Raw genomic sequence first — 16360 nt, forward strand, 5'->3', positions numbered from 1 at the left:
GATACATTCCACGAGGTAACCTCTGGTTTTTCCTTCAGGTGCATGGAGAAGACATGAGGAAGTAGGATGGAAAACCCACCTCCTCCTTAGCAGCATGGGTACGTGAACTGAAAAGAGGAACACCTAACACAAGAAGCTCATCTAGAGTCAATGCTGCCCCAGTGTCTCGCACACAGAATTCCAGACAGTATAGGAATGATGATATGACTTGTCGGCAATGGAGAGAGACGGGGAGACTGACTCGGTGATCCGAATCGGATTTTATTGTGGGATACAAGCGCTTATATACTATTTCAGGGAGACTAGTAATGCGTACTGCAATGATTAGGTTAAAATCACATACACAAACTGATGCATATAACAATACCTCTTGCTTGCAGAGTTTAATGGGATTTTCTTTTTCCAGTAAACCCATTTGATTTAATCTTCTTGCAATCTAGGTCTAATTTTCAAAGTTCCGTTTGCTTTTGCCAAGTCATCCTGTTATCAAATCTCTTATGTTAACCAGGTCCAAAGTCCATCATCTGTCTTGTGTCCCCCAACATTCCAACATCTCCTCCTTTCCTTTCGACCAAATGGCCTTATTAATTAATGGCCTTATTAATTAATCTCTGCACACATTGAAAGGTATCATGATTAATACAATTATTATCAAAATTACCACATACATACTTATCCTAAAAAGAATCTTTTACTTAAGAACTCCAGCCACTAAAAGACTCAGGCTTGATCTTTATAAAATAAAAACATTCCTGATGGCAGCTGCATTACTGGATTTACAAAGACTGCCAGAAGTGTAATTGTACCAAAAGGTTTGATTCTTATACACGGGGTGATAGGGAGAAACATCCCAAACTTTAGACTGATTTCTTCCCATGTATTTAAAATTAACACAAAAATCCAATTTCACAGAACCCAGGAACTCTAATTCTTGGGGTTCCAAGGGTGTTTCAGGAATGTAGGGTAATCAATTTGATATGATTTGATCTGCTTTCAAAAAAAAATTCTTTTTTTTAGTGTAAAGTTCTGGAGAAGCTATATTCCCCCCCTAATTTTTTGGTTTTTAATAACATGAGTGTTTCTCATTATTCACATGAAGGTAACATAAAAGCAAAACAATATGTAACATAACAATAAACTTATACTAAGTAAAAATAAATCAGATAATAGATACAAATAGTAGCACGTGAAAAATAGAATGGTGATTTAAAACAATGCCTTATCAATTTCTTTAATATTGTACTATTACTTAGAGTCTGTACTAATTGGCAAGCTTTATTTTTTAAAGTGAGGGTTTGGAAAATCATTCCCAGGTAAGATTTCTAAGTTCACCTTAAAAGGAGGTTTAGCTATTATAGGTCCAAATTTGGTAAGTCAAAATTACTTGAATATCATTTTGGTGCAAAAATTTTTCTCTACTAGTTAAAGCCAGGAATTGACCAGGCTTTTGACTGGAAGAGTCTTTTTAATATATTTTAGAATCCTCTTAGTAATAGTAGTTAGAAAAATAATATATGTCTTATAAATAGCTATACAACAATAAGTGAAGGTTTGTAAAGTAGCTGGCTTTCTCATTTATCCTTAGTTAGTCAATGGTAACATAGACAAATAGCAAATGAATAAAGTAATGCTTGTTATAAAAAGTCAGTGAATTCACATCATAAAATTAACAGCATAATCAGGGTTACTTAATATATCAGTAGAAACTGTCTAAAGAAATTGAGGTTATATTTTCCTAGACATTTATGCATATATGACATTAAAGGAAAGAAGTTAAAAAGAAAGCATTAAATAACTCATAACTAATTACAGTCATAATATGGAGACTCATTCTTCAGTACAACTTATAAAAATAAAATATCAAAAATTGTTCTTATTTGTATAACAAAATAGTCTTATCTTGTAATTTAAATGAGCAAATTTTGGCAAAAAATTCATTCAGACTTTATGTCATTCACTTGTATAGCAAAGGAATCATATAGCTGAAACAGGTATACTTCAACAAAACTTAAAATCACCTTCACTAAAACTTAACCTTAATAAAGTATCTCCAAAAGAACGTAAAGTTAACATCACTGAGACTAAACAAAAATCAATCTTAACAAGAATTACCTTATTTAAACTCTATTATTACAAAAAGGTTACTGAAAATTTGTCATATAACAGTTAAACATCAAAGTAAACAACACGCAAGTAAACAACTGTACTGAAATCTTTACAATAAAATTACCTTGTTAGAACTATGGAGTAAAAAGCAAGCACTTAATAAAGCTGACAGTGGAGTTTATATATTAATTATAGTTAAGTCTCAAATAAGTACTGCAGATAAAGTTCAAGGTTTGTCTTGAATGTGAGCTAAATGTGAAAAATGCGAATTTTATGATTGGCTAATGAATATTAGATGTGTTATGTTAGAAAGTTATGCTGTATTAATTTTCTTAACTAGTGTGTTAAATATAGTTTTAAGTTATAACATAATGTTAAAATAGAAACTATGCTATGTAAGATACTTTTCTAAAGAGAGAAATGAGGTACTTGCACAGAGATAGCAGCCACAGGACACTTAAATCTTTCAGAGAAAAAGAATATATTGCTCCCTTATCAGAAGAAACTAACTTCTTCCTGCCTCGCTCAGTCCTGAAGATACCGTCAGGATTCAGAGGAAGAAGTTGACACTGACCAGACAGAATCCTTTGTTTGAATGGAATTTATGCATCATGTATGAGATGTATGAATATGCAACAGGCTATTGCTTTTAAGGGTTAATCCTCTGTTAACGTGTGTCCTTTTTCGGGCTTATTTTGCCCAGAAAAAGTACCCGGACTGTCCGTAACTCTTTGTTTTTATTGTCTTGTATTGTCCTAATCCTAATTGTCTAAATTTGTATTACTCTAATTTTATTCCTATCTTTATAACCATTTTATTATTATTAAACTTTTAAAATTTTAAAAACAAGTTATTGGCGTTTTTCACAGTTATGGTAGCAGAGGATGGTTACTAACATCTCACTGCCAGTGCCTTAGGAGAGTCAGGGTGAGGAAGGCGCACCCTGCCCGATTAGGCAGTCTTTCTCTGTTTCTCCTAGTGTGACCAACAGACGCAGGTTACCAACAATGGACAAAAGGAGGCAATAAAACAAAGAAAAGGGAAAGGATTCCCGAAAACCGCGGTAATTGGCCCCTAAGACTAAAGTGTGCACAAAGAACAAAAACCTATGGACAAAGGATAGGTAAGTTTGGATGGGGCGGATAAGGGGGGGGTGTGAATGTGTGTGAATGAGAGGCGGGCTGGTTAACCCAGACCTGCTACGTGAGTGATGAGTCTCCCAATCTGGGTTTTTGTCTTTTCACAAGAAAAGCGGCCAGTAAAGAGATGAAGCAAGTGATAAAAAGAGTGAGAGAATCCCCCCTGGGGAACCTGGGACTGGGTCTCAAGGAAGGGGTGGGACCCCTTGGAGAGAGGAAGCCGAGGGTTTTTCTGGCATAATTCACTGGGAAAAATAAAAGAAAAAGTGTGGAAGGGGCCCCTTAAAATTCTGCTCGATTGAGGGATAAGAGTGCCCAAGAGCATCCAGAATGAAAACCTGCTGGGTTGAGGGATTAACATTCCAATAACATCCAGGGTTGTGCTTTACAGGAAGAGCAGACCTGTTAAACAGGGGTTGGTTTCTTATACAAGTTCTAAAATCCAGCTCTAAGGATCAAAGTTACCTTAGCTATAAAACAATCCACCAATTGGATTTCACAACCTTTGTCATCTTTCTCTCCCCATAGAAATATTTTACAGTGTTGGCCCTCAGATGTGTAATTACCAGCAGACAGATTTTTGGTAATCCATCTCCTGGTGCGCTATTTCCTCTCATGCTCTGTAGCTGCTGATTTATCCAATCTGGCTTCTTCCAGACTTGCTTTGAAAGGTGAATTTGAGTTCTTTTGGAGCTCAACATTTAAAATTTAAAAAAAATATTATTTCAAAGTTGATCTCTGATCTTGAAGGGTGCTCTTCTCTGGAAGTGTTCAAGGCCAAGTTAAATGGGACTTTAGGCAACCTGGTCTAGTGGAAGTTGTCCCTGCCTATGGCAGGGGAACTGGAACTAGATGATCTTGAAGGTCCCTTCCAACCCAAACCATTTTGGGATTCCATGACTGTATGATCAAGGCAGGGAATAATAAATGCTGATCAGGATTTCTTTCAGGCTTTATCTCATGGACAAGTAAGTGCCAATGACAGATAATTTGGCTGTGGTTGACACATGGGACCTGGGGAAACCATAGCTCAGCTGATGCCTGACCACAGAATGTCAGGCTGATGCTGCTCATGCTGCTCGTGACCCACCTGTACACGGCAACTTGGCTCCAGGTCCTGCACAGGGGGATGCATATCTGATGTTGGAGCATGAGACTATGTCTGTGTGCCAAGAAAGCCCAAGATACTGCAGAATTCACTATTATTATTTTTAAAGGTAAGAGAGAGTTGCTTGTTCCCCATGTCCACAAATAGGACAACAACCAGAAAAAATGCCTCCCTGGTGCATGCAAGATGCAAAAACTGATGAGATTTGTCTCTTGGATCCAACCAGTACCCCTGTGAGCATCCCCCAGATAAAACCCAGGCTCAGTGCTGACTGTGGAAGTGTGGAAATGCTCTCCATAACCACAGTCTTGGACTTTGCAAAGCTCCTAGACACTGGGGACTCTCCTGAACCACTTTTTCCACCTCATACACCTGCAGACACTCATTGCAGCCCAGTTCCTTAGCCAGCTGTATTCACCACATCCCCACCAGTTGCAAGACACTGATCTGCTCCAGGACCTTGTTTCACAGCTCTGTTGCCGATGACAGCTGCAAGATCACCAGCAGCATCGGTGTGGTCTGTGCAGCTCCCTCCCTGTCTTGGCTGTGAGGCCACATGTTCATGTCATGTATTTGGGCCTCAAGAATGACATGTGTGGGGATAGAAATTAAACGCAGAGCATTTCCCTCCATCAGGGCTGGGAGAAGAGGCATAGAGCAAGCCCAGGTCCACACAATGCACATTGGAGGTGATTGCTCCCATCAGACCTTTGCCACCTCCTGGCATCACTTTCTTAAAGTGGAAACTTTTGACAGGAAAGCTCTATGGGAAGTTATTGAAAAAGTCTGAGCTAATAAAGTCCAAACATTTTGTTTAAATTTTATTATTACAGCAACATAACATGCATTGAAACAAAATGTATTGGTGAAAAACTCAGATGATTTAAGACAGAATGGAATTCTGAAATCTCAGCATTTCTCTTGAGAGGGATTTTGCATTTTTTACCATTAACTCTGTGGCATGGCTGACTGGTGGGAAATGGTTAGCCAGCTTTGATTTGGCATGGGATAAGGCATCAGCTTAGCAACCCATCCACCAAGGCTTTGTCCTCTGCAACACTGCCAATCCCCCTGGAAAGCTGCAGCTCTGAGGGGAGTGATGACTTGGCAAAGGGCAAAGACAAACCTCCCTACAAAAATTCCATTTCAGTGTCCTGCCCTGGGACCATCCATCCTTGAGGCCCTGTGAAGATAACCAGAGTATCTCTCCAAGAGTTACAGGCAGTGTTTGCATCCCTAGAAATTTTTAAATCATTACATTTTAGCCCAAGGATGTAATACTTTTTTTCAGTAATCTTTCTCTAGGAATTCAGAGAAGTCCTTAGGAGTGGTATAGACTTAAAGCTAGGCTCAATAGTCACATTTATGTATCCACTAAAGTATTTGGCTTTATAATTACTGATGACAATATAGGATCCAAAAGTAAGAGCCCATACAGACTTGTAATGCTCATTATTGTTTTAATACCATTGTTTTTCTTGTTGCACCCCAATAAATAATAATTTAAGCTACAGTTCATCTTGCAAACATTGCATCAATGCTGTTACTTAAGTGTGAACATCCTTTGCCACTTAGGATTTATCTTTGCTACCCATTTTGCCACCAGCATGAGTATTTAAAACCCCTGCTTGTTATTCATTATTAGAAATGGAGCTGCTGGAAGAGGAGAACATCCCACATCCCGGCTATTTGCGGGTTTGACTTGTTTTAGGAAAGTGAAGCAAACTTTCTCTCATCCATGGGGTTTCTTTATTTATTTATTCTCTGGGTTTTTGGCAGTGAAAAAGGAATTTACAGAAATATTCCTACATCTTGAAAGCTTCAGCCCATCCATCTGCTCCAAAATCTTGTTTTATTGCAGGTTATTTTCTCATTTAATAAATCTTGGTGGTCCCAGAGGCCCAGGGACTGTCTTCACTCTTGACTTTGCTGATCCCATGCCAACTCCAGTACTGACAATCTCTTTCTGAAGCTTATCCAGATGCTCACAACCTTGATTTGGTGGAACAAGCCAAACTCCAACTGCAGTTCATCCTGGAGCAGTAGGGTCTGGCTGTAGGTTGATGGGGACATTTAAAGATGGATCCTTGAAGAGGGTGGCTTTGGAGGAGAGATTTGGATGGTTTTAACCCTCATTTACCAGCAGTGATTTGTCTCATTTGCTGCAAAGCTTTCTCCTACCCAGCTGATACAGCAACGGAAATAATGGGAAGGACCCAGGAGTACTTCCCAAGAGAAGCAACACAACAAAACCAGTTTCTACCAGGTCATCTTTTCAGTGGCAGATGGCATGAACCAGTTTATTGTTTTTCCCCATGCTATCAGCAAAATAATCCAAAGCTGTCGGAATGCCAGGTTCTTTCTTGCTCCAAGGTCAGGGCGAATAAAACTCAGGAGACATTGTTTTTGAAGTCTCACTCTGAAGTTTATTTTCCTTATCTATTACAAACTCACAAGATGTGAGCTCTCTCTAACAAGTCAAAAAAGTAAGCTAAAATGGTGTCTGTTCAAGGCTATTTAAGTTCCAATTATCCAATAAACAGTTGACATCTATATTATTTATGCTTCTAACCCAATTATGATCACCCAAAACCGGCAATGCGGACATCTTTCACCCAATTAGAGAAAACTATCCAGATTAATAAAGAAGAAGGAACAAAAAATGACATCTAACCCATACCCAAAATTCTCCATCTTGGCTCCCATATATCATATATATCCCATATATACTAAAATCCCAAATCTAAGTTTTCCACCCTGTGATATTACACACTTCTAACCAACTACACACCTGTATTCCCAGTGCTATCAATCAATTTTGGAAGCTGGTTCCACAGCCTCAGGTCAAATGCAGTGCTCTCATGGGGGTCAGTGCCCATCAGCACAGAAAGTCTAAAATTCTCAGCATCCAGGGTTCCAACACAAAGCAATGCCTGGTGATTGTTTGAAGGACTAAATGGAGGTTATATATTTCTATTTTATGCAAACATCCAGGAATGACTCCATTGTTCATCACAAGGCATTTTGTGTAGGAAATGGGCAATCTGCCCTCCATCAGCAGAGGTTTTACGAGCAGGTTGGACAAACTTCCCCAGGAAGCGTGCTGGTGTTGTTGGTCCTGCTTTGTGGCAGAAGGATGGATCAGGTGATGCCCCATGTTGTGAGTAACACTGCCTGGTAGGTCATGTCATGCCTGCACCTCATTTTAATGTCTCACCTATTTATTCAAGGCTTTACAGCAATTAGCTGAGCCCCCAGCCAGCAGCAGAGTTCCCTCTGCCATGGCCCAAACTTCTTCCACCTCTATTGCAGTGAGCTCTGAGCATATGTACATGGTCACATCATAGAACTGTAGAACCATAAAATGGTTTGGATTGGAAAGGGCCTTTAAGGACCATCTAGTTTCAAACCCCTGCCATGGGCAGGGTCACCTTCCACTAGACCAGGTTGCTCAAAATCCCATCCAACCTGGCCTTGAACACTTCTTCAAAAGCAGAAACCATTTCACCTCCAGTTTTCTGGATGGAGCCCAATGACAGACCAGCACAAACCACTCACTTCCAGTGACCTGTGTGGCTTCTCAGGCCAATTCACGCATTTCAATTAACCAAAAATTAATTGGCTTGGGCTAGAGAAGGGTTTTCCAGGGAAGACTTAGAAAAATGGCTATTTTGGATTTTTTTAAAGGTTGAATGGGGTAAAAGAACCAGGAGAGCACCCAGTCCATCACCCATGGATTTCTAAGCCCTTTGCACTGCTCCCATGGGCTTCATCCTCCCCTCTGTGAGAAGTGATAGGGAGAAAGACTAACTCCAATCAAAGCTGCAACAGGATGTGACCCAGCACCAGGAGCACAGGCTGATCCATCCCCACACAGCATTTCCAAGCAGACACCATTAAGGATATTCCCCCCCCCCCCCCCGCCATTTTCTTTCTCTTCCATCCTAAACAAAAGGAAGGTCTCTTCCCGACCAGCAGAAGTGATAGACCAGATAGTCTTTATTCTCCACAACACCTTTTTCCTTCAAAAAAAAAAAAAAAAACCAACAAATTAAAGCACTTAGCTTAACAAATATTATTAAATTAAAAATGCTGCTTTTTCAAATGCAAATAAATAAATTAAAAGAAAAAATAATTGCTATTGTCAACACCATCTTCTGCAGGACACTGCAGCTCCCTTGGCTATTGACAGTGAACTTTGCAACCTTTAGTATAGTTTCTCCTGAAAAAAATACTGTAAATATAACTGGGTCTGGCTAATAGCTAACACTAAAAAGAGCAAAATTGATGTAAAGCCATAAAATACACATTGAGGAAATAATTTTTTTTTAAAAAGTATTTAAGATTTTGAGAGACTTTCAAGTGAGGGATGTTACAAAAATAAGCATGAAAATAAATAATAAGTTAATCTGATAAGTTTTCTTTCAAAGCCATCAGTCATGCCAAGAATGGATACTAATTAATCTCTTTGTGGGGAAGAAGTGAACCAAGCAAATTACTTACTTTTCTGTTTTTCCCCCATTTTTGTTTCACCTCCGTATACATGAAACTTCTCCAAAAAAGGGTGAAATCCCTCATGGGGAAATCAAGCAAGTCACTTTCTGGGTAGCATAAATCTTCAGTTTGCAAATAATTTCACCAGAAATTAGGTGAATTAGATGCTGGGGTGTCTGGCAGGGAGTTAGCAAACTTCCTCTGCATCCAAGGGGAACTGGCACGGCAGTGGTGCAGAGCATTGCTCCTCTGCAGATGCTTCAGCCACTCATCTTCCCACCAGCCCGAGGTTTAGTCCCTGTGCTGGTTTTGCACAGCCTGGTTTTTGGTAGTGGGGGGGGGGGGCACAGAGGTGGCTCCTGTGAGAAGTTGTTGGAAGCTTCCACCATGTCCAGCAGAGCCAATCTCTGATGGCTCTGAAGATGGACATGCTGCAGGCCAAAACTGAGCCAATAAGAGAGGTTGATAACACCTTTGTGATAACATATTTAAGAAGAAAACCAAAACAAAGTCACACAGTTTTTCATTTTGTCAGAGAAGAGGAGGGGGTGAGAATATGTGAGGGAAACAACATGGAGACACCAAGGTCAGTGAAGAAGGAGGTGGAGGAGGTATTCCAGGCACCAGAGCCAAGATTCCTCTGCAAGCCATGGTGAAGACCATGGTGAAGCAGGTTGTCTCCCAGCAGCCCATGGGGATCCACAGGGAATGCAGAGATCCACCCACAGCCCATGGGGGAGGTGCTCACGCTGGAGCGGGTGGATGCCTGGAGGAGGCCGTGATTCAGTGGAAGACCTGGTGGGGAGAGAGGGCCCCTGGTTCCAGGCTGGAGCAGCCTGTCCTTGGAGGACTGCACCCTGTGGAAAGAGAGACCCATGTCGCAGCAGTTTTGGGAGAACTGTTTGCCCATGGAGGGAATTCACGTTGCAACAGTTTTGGGAGGGCTGCTGCTCATGAGTGGACCCATGCTGGAAAAGTTCACAGAGAACTCTCTTGTGGGAGGGACCCCACGGTCTCACAGGGGAACAACTTCTCTCCCAGAGCAGTGGAAGAAAATCTTAGTGATGAACTGACCCCAAACCCCCCATGCTCTGTCTCCCTGCACTGTCAGTGGGAAGGAGGGAGGGGCTGGGGGGAAAAAGGTGTTTTAAGGGCTTATTTTACTTCTCATTATCCTCCTCTGATTCTGTTAGCAATAAAATTCACTTTGCAACCTTAAGTTGAGCCTGGTTTTTCCCCTGAAGTGCTTCTCCCAGTCCTTATCTCATGAACCCTTCATAAATTTTTTTTCCTCTCCTCTACCTGGCTGTGTCAGGAGAGGATGAGCAAGGAACTCTTGTGGGTGCCTGGCATTTGGCCAGTGTCAAACCACAACAGTCCCACATATTCAGCCCAAGAAGGTTATTTTCCCCTTTGCTGATGTAATCATTTCGGGGCAACATATTAAAATCCCACGTGGATACTTTTATTGAGCAGCAAAGATCAGATCTGGCTAATTTGGGGAGATGTTTGTGGCTTCATGTGTTCAAAAATACGCATTGGAAAATTATACTCTTTGGCAACTGTTTCTAAAGAAAGCTGAGAAAAAGAAGACACTCAATGACATTCCTAGTTGCTGTCACCAGGGACCCCCAAAACTTCTCAGTGTTGCTCCCCAGCTGCCCATCAAATGACCTCACGGTGTCTCTTTTCCCAACATGGTACCATGGTTCATTGATGCCACATGCCTGCTGGCTTCCTGCTGATAGATTTCAGAAAAATACCACTGGCAGCATGTAATTTTGGGATAATAAAAAAAATGTTGGTGCACATTTTGCACATTTTGATTCTCAGAAACCAATGGGGTGAGTTATGTAGCAAAGCAGTTAATGGATGGATGAATATATGTTTATAATGGAGATAGATGGCAAGACATTAACAACCATAAGATTTCACATAAGAGTTCTTTGGTGGGAAAAATCCCAGTGTTGGGGGGAAAAAATCATGGACCTAGCCTGGTTGGTGGGGGTTGCAGGATTGTCCCCCAATGGGAAAATTGAATAAATCCCCATGGCTTGCAGGGGTAGGGAAATACTTAAGCAGAAATACCGCCCTGGGGCTTATACTCCACCTCTGAATGCCTCCTGATGAAGAACAACCTGGGAGTCTTGGTGGATGACAAGTTAACCATGAGCTGGCAATGTGCCCTTGTGGCCAAGAGGCTCAATGTTATTCTGGGGTGCATCAGGAAGAGTGTGGCCAGCAGGTCGAGGGACGTGATCCTACCCCTCTACTTGGCCCTAGTGAGGCCACATCTGGAATACTGTGTCCAGTTCAGTGCTCCTCAATACAAGAAAGACAAGGAACTACTGGAGAGGGTCCAGTGGAGGCCACAAAGCCGATTAGGGGTCTGGAATATTTCTCTTATGAGGAGAGACTGCAGGAGATGTGCCTGTTTAGAATCATAGATTATGCCGATTTGGAAGGGACCCATTAGGATCATTGAGTCCAATTCCTGGCCCTGAACAGGACACCCCAAGAATCACACCATGTGCCTGAGAGCATTGTCCGAACACTTCTTGAACTCAGGCTTGGCACTGTGATCACTTCCATGGGGAGCCTGTTCCAGTGCTCAACCACCCTCTGGTTGAAAAATCTTTTCCTGATATCCAACCTAAACCTCCCCTGACTCAGCTTCATGATGTTTCTTCAAGTACTTTCAATGAGAGTGAAGAGATCAGTACCTGCCCCTCTGCTTCCCCTTGTAAGGATGTTGAAGACCACAATGAGATCTCCCCACAGTCTCCTCCAGGTTAAACAAACCAAGTGACCTCAGCCGCTCCTCATAAGGCTTCTCCTCCATACCCTTCACCATCTTCGTGGCCATCCTTTGGACGCTCTCTAATAGCCTAATGTCTTTCTTATATTGCGGTGCCCAAAACTGCACACAGCACTCAAAGTGAGGCCATGCCAGTACAGAGCAGAGCAGGTCAATCACCTCCTTTGATCAGCTGGCAATGCTTTGCCTGATGCACCCCAAGACACGATTGGCCCTCCTGGTGGCCAGGGCATACTGCTTACTCATATTCAACTGAGCATCAACCAGGACCCCCAGATCCCTTTCCGCAGCACTGCTTTCCAGCCTCTTGTTCCTCAGTCTATCAGTACATCCAGGGTTGCCCCACCCCAGGTGCAGAATCCAGCACTTGCCCTTGTTGAACTTCATATGGTTGTTGATTGCTCATCTCTCTAATTTATAGAGGTGTCTCTGCAGGCTCTCTTTGCTCTTGAGGGAGTCTACACCTCCTCCCAATCTCCTCCCAATTTAGTGTGTCTGTCGAACTTAGTAGTCCTTCAAGTCCTGTGTCCAAGTCAGTAATGAAGATGTTGAAGAGAACTGGGCTTAAGAAACCCCACTTGTGACTGGTGACCAGCCTGATTCTCTTGGGGATAGTTTATTATCCCATCCCATTTTTGGGGTCTTTGATTTATTTTGTTTTGTGCCCAGGGGTGGCGGCTGTCCCCGCCCCACCCCCCATCCTCCCTGACTCCGGGGCGGTCCCGATAAATGGAAGCTGAGGCTGAGCTGGGGTTTCCAAGGGGAGTTGGGGGTGGGGCAAGCGTCAGTCTCTACTCTTCCGGAGGGCAGTTCAATGGCACACACGCGGCCGGTATCTCTGACCAGGGATCCTGCTGTTTCTGTGGATTTTGCCTGCTTCTTTTTGCTTTTTTTTTTTTGCTTCGGCACTGTCACTGAGCTTGCCGGATGAACTTGTTTTGCTGCTCTGTTGTTGGGAAGCCCAGAGTCAGTGCATGCCCCACCAGGACCTGGGACTGCCCTCATTTTCCACTGGGGGGCTGCCCCCACCCTCCGCACAGCCGGGGTCCAAAGGACCAACCAGCGCTGGTGAGAAAAGCTTGAGGAGCCTTTTACTGCATTTGAGAGCCAGACTGCTACTGCTCAACCCTTACCATACCTCCGCCATTGCTCCGGATTTGTGCTACACTGTAGCTTTTCACCCTCTGCCTGCCGGGAGGTCTTGCCGTTCCAGCTTGCTTCTCTGGAGGCTTCTTGCTACAGGTCCTTTTGCTATCCAGAGAGGGCACTAGGATTGGCTGCCCCTGGAGGTTTGTAAAAGAAGCTCCTTCTCCATCCTGTCCTGCTGGCTATGCCCGACATTACCGCTTGGTCCCCAAACTCACACCAGAGTGCCCCCTGCAGTCGTGGGGGAATCATCGCACTCGCCCTACCCAGCTGGGACCCACCAGTGCCCCTGCCATCTGTGACCATAACTACACCAAAGGGGAAAGTGCCTGAAGTTGAGATGGTTGTTACTGGATTTCTGGTTCTGTTTGTTGTCACTGCCATTGTTGTTGTTTGTTTGCCTTGCTATATATACTAGTAAAGAACTGTTATTCGTTTTCCCATATCTTTGCTTGGAAGCCCCTTACTTTCAAAATTTTAATAATTTGGAAGGAAGGGGGTCATATTTTCCATTCCAAGAGAGGCTCCTGCCTTCCTTAACAGACACCTGTCTCTCAAGCCAAGACACTGATGTCACCCCATTCACTATAACTCTTTGTGTCTGACCTGTGAGCCAGTTTCTCATCCATTGCGTAACACGGTTATCCAGCTGCGTGCTGGACATTTTGTCCAGAAGGATCCTGTGAGAGACAGTATCAAAAGCTTTGCTGAAATCCAAAGAGATGGCATCCACTGGCTTTCCTAGATCAACTAGGTGGGTGTCCTGGTTTGAAAAGGAAGTGAGTTTTTTGGGATGTTGTGATCAAACCAATAAGTGCTCAGATTTGAATATTGGCACCTGGTGTGGCCACTGAGGACGTGGATACGCCTCTGAGAACACAGGGGGTTAAAAGCAGAGAACTCCCAGGGGGAAGTTCTCTTGGGTTCTGTCCATGAAAGAGGTCAGACCTCCCCTGCCCAGCTGTGGGCTGGGTGGGGGAGGGGAAGCCATGCGGCCAGGTGAGGTAGTCCGGGACCTTGGACAGAGAAGGGAGGTGAAGGCCCCTGCAGGATGGAAGGGTGGAGAAGCACTGAGAGGCATCAGGCAGTCACCCCCCACCCCCTGCCCCCCAGGAGAGAGAGAGAGCTGGTGCCTGTGCTTATGCCACCTTGAAATTTGATAGCACGGCTGGCTGAGAAGGAGAAGGGGGGGTTCGGCAAGAAGGTGCCCAGCAGGGCAGCGTGGGAGTTCTGGACAGGCAGAGCCTGAGATTTTTAACCCTTTTCTTGGATGATGGAAACCTTACAAATGCTGATCCTCCTGGAGTTGAATGAGAAGAGAGACAGAGATGAGATAAGAGAAAATGGGTCACAAGAGAAGTTGAGAAGAATCTTAGATGGGAAGAGATGATGGAGTGGCCTTTGGCTGGACTTGTATAGTCATGGACAGAGCCATTTTTCCTGTGACACAGAAACTGCATTTAGGGGGAGGCAATGGCTTGGAGCCAAGAGAGTGCAGTGATATTATGTGAAGGAGTGCGTGAACAGAGACAACGGGTGAGGAGGATGGTGGTGCCCTCCGTCTTCAGGGAAGAAGAAGACCTCTGTTTGGGAGACCCCTCGGCCCCAGGGGGTGAATTTGGGGGGAACAGGTGTCCCGAAAGTGAGAGACTGTGCTTTTTTTGGAACTGGGCAAAGCATCCTTAAAAGGGGAACCCTAGAAGCAGCTCTGGTCTATGCGCAGTGGTGAGAGTACTGTACGTGGAAGGAAGATGTCACAATGGCAAATGTTCTCTGGGCGGTGCCATGTGTGACATTGAAACACAAGATGTCTCAACTGTGTTTCCAGGGGAAGCCTATGGTACAAGAAGGACTCCTCTCTTCTTGATGAACTGAGAATTGATTATCTAAAGGGTGGTGATGGACTGAGAGTGGGTGATCTGAGGGGTGGTAACTGAATTGAGAATCCAAGGTTTTGTACTACTGTGATGTATTGGAAATTTGGTGGGGGGAGGAGGAATGTTTTTGGAAGGTTTTCATTCTGAGTCCTGCGTGTGTTTCTTTTTATATATAGTTGTAGGTTAATAAAGTTTTTGTTTCTTTATTCCTAAGTTGGAGCCTGCTTTGCTCTATTTCTGGTCACATCTCACAGCAGACACCAGGGAGCATATATTTTCATGGGGGCATTGGCATTGTGCCAGCTTCAAACCATGACAGTGAGTTACCCTGTTGTTGAAGGAAATCAGGTTTGACAAGCAGGACTTTTCCCTCAAGCCCTCCTGGCTGTGACCAATGACTATGTTGTCCTCCAGGTGTTTGTCAACACCCCCCAGAATAATCTTTTTGATGATTTTACTGGGCACTGATTTGAAACGGACAGGCCTGTAATTTCCAGGGTCCTTCTTGCCCTTCTTGAAAATTGGGACAATGTTCACCAGCTTCAAGACAGCTCTGACCTCTCCAGATTCCCAAGACTGCTCAAAAATCATCAAGAGAGGTTTTGCAATGACGTCAGCCATCTCTTTGAGAATTCTTGGCTGAATCTGATCAGGCCCATAGGTTTGTATGGATCAAACTGGAGAAGTAGATCCTGCACAAGTTCAGGTTCAACTGGGAGTTGATCATTCTCACAGTCATGGACCTCCAGCTCAGGGCACTGAGACCCCCTTGATCTGTCATACAGGTTGAAGACAGAGGCAAAGAATGTGTTAAACAACTCTGCCTTGTCCATGTCCCTGTTTGTGAGATGACCATCCTCATCCTGGAAAGGGCTGATGTTATTTCTACACTGCCTATTGCCATTAACATATTTAAAAAACCTCTTTTTATTGTCCCCCCACAATTATTTTTGTTTAGTCTAGAGAAGAGAAGACTGAGATGGGATGCCATCAATGCATATAAATATCTCAAATGTGGGTTCCAAGAGGATGGTGCCAGACTATTCAGTGGTGCTTAGCAACAAAATGAGGAGCAAGGGCCATAAACTAAAACACATGAAGTTGCACCTCAGCATGAGGAAGAATTTTTTTACGTTGAGGGTGGCAGAGCACTGGAACAGGCTGTCCAGAGAGGTAATGGATTATAGGACTTCTCTGTTCTTTAAAGAAAAAAAATCAAGACAAAATTGGTCTCCAAGTCTTCTCCCAGAGGACAGATGCTGTGCCTGAGTGCTCTGCAATGGGTGTTAAAGCCCCTTTTCCTCTGCTTCCTGAGAAATCAGGGAGTGGGAAAAAGCCAAGAGCAACGGGCACAACCCTAAGCCTTATATTACTGATGGGCTTTACCACTGTGTTGGGTTTGCATGGCCAAGCTTTGGTAGTAGGAGGGTGTGTTGGTTTATTACAGCCTGGTTTTTGGTAGCAGGGGGGCCACAGAGGTGGCTTCTGTGAGAAGCTGCTAGAAGTTTCCTCCATGTCCAGCAGAGCCAATCTGTAGCTGCTTCAAATACAAGGTTGCACCTATTAGAAATGGTGGTAATGCCTCTGTGATAACATGTTTAAGAAGAAGAAGGAAAAAAAAAAGGAAAAAAGTGATTGCGCAGTTGTAATTGCAACCAGAGAAGAGCAGGGT

General features: G+C 43.5%; 1 long non-coding RNA gene across 1 annotated transcript in view; it reads right to left on the reverse strand.

Annotated features, from left to right (window-relative positions):
* Positions 1–241: 241 nt before the first annotated feature.
* Positions 242–16360, reverse strand: part of LOC139598928 (uncharacterized) — a 567429-nt gene continuing 551310 nt past the window's right edge. Inside the window, exon 2 of the long non-coding RNA XR_011682080.1 lies at positions 242–564. This is a non-coding gene — a long non-coding RNA (uncharacterized lncRNA). The remainder of the gene's footprint in view (positions 565–16360) is intronic.

Source organism: Agelaius tricolor, unplaced genomic scaffold (assembly GCF_023055355.1).
Source record: "Agelaius tricolor isolate 1412-34295 unplaced genomic scaffold, bAgeTri1.0.p SCAF_21, whole genome shotgun sequence".
Classification (NCBI taxonomy): Eukaryota; Metazoa; Chordata; class Aves; order Passeriformes; family Icteridae; genus Agelaius; species Agelaius tricolor.